The sequence below is a fragment of the Rana temporaria genome, chromosome 11 (genome assembly GCF_905171775.1).
Source record: "Rana temporaria chromosome 11, aRanTem1.1, whole genome shotgun sequence".
NCBI lineage: Eukaryota > Metazoa > Chordata > Amphibia > Anura > Ranidae > Rana > Rana temporaria.
Genome location: NC_053499.1, coordinates 10,998,795 through 11,001,362, shown reverse-complemented (window position 1 = coordinate 11,001,362; position 2,568 = coordinate 10,998,795).

Sequence of the window (2,568 nt, the reverse complement as noted above, 5' to 3'; positions counted from 1 at the left end):
TTTTCTTTTGAAGAAAAGCATAAATAAAGCTGTTTTTTGGTGGTCTTTAATCGCCAATGTGTTGTTTTTTTTTTTTGCTAAAGAAACAACACAGGAAGTGAGAGAAAACAGGAAGTGAGAGAAAACAGGAAGTGAGAGAAAACAGGCAGTGAGAGAAAACAGGCAGTGAGAGAAAACAGGCAGTGAGAGAAAACAGGCAGTGAGAGAAAACAGGCAGTGAGAGAAAACAGGAAGTGAGAGAAAACAGGCAGTGAGAGAAAACAGGAAGTTAGAGAAAACAGGAAGTTAGAGAAAACAGGAAGTGAGAGAAAACAGGCAGTGAGAGAAAACAGGCAGTGAGAGAAAACAGGAAGTGAGAGAAAACAGGAAGTGAGAGAAAACAGGCAGTGAGAGAAAACAGGCAGTGAGAGAAAACAGGCAGTGAGAGAAAACAGGCAGTGAGAGAAAACGGGAAGTGAGAGAAAACGGGAAGTGAGAGAAAACGGGAAGTGAGAGAAAACAGGAAGTGAAAGAAAACAGGCAGTGAGAGAAAACAGGCAGTGAGAGAAAACAGGAAGTGAGAGAAAACAGGCAGTGAGAGAAGACAGGCAGTGAGAGAAAACAGGCAGTGAGAGAAAACAGGAAATGAGAGAAAACAGGCAGTGAGAGAAAACAGGAAGTGAGAGAAAACAGGCAGTGAGAGAAAACAGGCAGTGAGAGAAAACAGGAAGTGAGAGAAAACAGGAAGTGAGAGAAAACAGGCAGTGAGAGAAAACAGGCAGTGAGAGAAAACAGGAAATGAGAGAAAACAGGCAGTGAGAGAAAACAGGAAGTGAGAGAAAACAGGAAATGAGAGAAAACAGGCAGTGAGAGAAAACAGGCAGTGCGAGAAAACAGGAAATGAGAGAAAACAGGAAAGGAGAGAAAACAGGAAAGGAGAGAAAACAGGAAGTGAGAGAAAACAGGAAATGAGAGAAAACGGGCAGTGAGAGAAAACAGGAAATGAGAGAAAACAGGAAGTGAGAGAAAACAGGAAATGAGAGAAAATGTCCACAATGTGAGGGGAATTCTTCTGGAACAAGTGTCTCCATTGGAAGATTCCCACTCACTTCCTGTTCTTGTGACAACAACAACAACAGTTTGGATTTCCTATAACTTTCTGTCTCAACAATCATTTGCAGAGCTTTCAGCAGCAATCAACAGGACACATAGAAGGGTGGCTACTTAGTATCAACATCGGCATATAGTAGTCAAAAGATACTGATGATGATATTTAGGGCCATCTAGTGGCCAAATGCACTTTCACTTGGTAAATGGCTGTGCGATCTTTTCTTTCTTATAAAAACACACACCCACACCGCCCAACTGAGATGGGAATGAGGGACACCTATTAGCAAAAGTATGTAGGCATAGGACACGCCCCCTTCCACGCCCCCTTAAAGGAGCATTACACAAAAATAATGATCAATTAAACCCACAAGTGCTTTTTTTTTTACCACTACTAATTATTTTTTACTTTCTTTTGAAAAATTTGCAAACTCAGCAATTTGGATATTAGATGAAAGGGAAACACCTTTTGAAAGATAAAAAGAGCATTTTATATACAGTGGAACCTCGGATTACGAGTATAATCCGTTCCAGGAGAATGCTTGTAATCCAAAGCACTCGCATATCAAAGCGAGTTTTCCCATAGAAGTCAATGGAAATTAAAATAATTTGTTCCACATTGACTTCTATGGCATGCATGTGGCCAGAGGTGGGGGGCGCTGGAGAGACTCGAAAATACTGTTTCTCCGGTGCCCCCGCTCCTCTGGCCAAATGCGGTACTGCACCCCGCAGAGGCTTCAATCCTGCTCGTATTGAGAGACAACACTCGCAAACCGAGTCAGGATTTAGAAAAAAAATAATAAATGCTCGTACAGTAAAACCTTGGTTTGAGAGTAACTTGGTTTGAGAGCGTTTTGCAAGCAAAATGTTTTAATGAATTTTGCCTTGATATACAAGCGATGTCTTGATATAAGAAGGTACAACATTTAGCAACTTATTGCTACACTCAGAGGCGCCTCTCTTCTCTTTTATACCCTGTAAAAAAACATGCTTTGATATACATGTGCTTTGGATTACAAGCAGTGGCGGCACATCCATAGGGGGCGCCCGGGCGCCACCCCGACTTCTCCTCCTGTAGTCATAAAAAAAAAACGGGCCCTTTAAGGCTTTTAAAAATTTGTTTTGCAGCGCCGCGCAAATAGCATACACTCGTGCATTGCATCTTATTGTGGCCAGCCTATTCAGATAACCGGACATTGGGCGCCGATTATCTGAATAAGGACAGCTGGTTGGCTGTGCGGAAGTGCCTATCAGAGCCAGCGGCTACGTCCCTTGGATAAGACTGACGGCCGTCTCAGCCAATCAGGTTCACTGATTCTGGTTATCAGTAACCTGATTGGCTGAAGCATCATCGAGGGTGGCAAAAGACATCGAGGAACCGTGGAAGGAGGATGGCGAACCCCAAAAAGGTAAGTGCCGGGCGGGGGCAATCGGACCAGCAGCATTTTACAGGGCACAGTGGGGGACAATTGATGTGGGAAC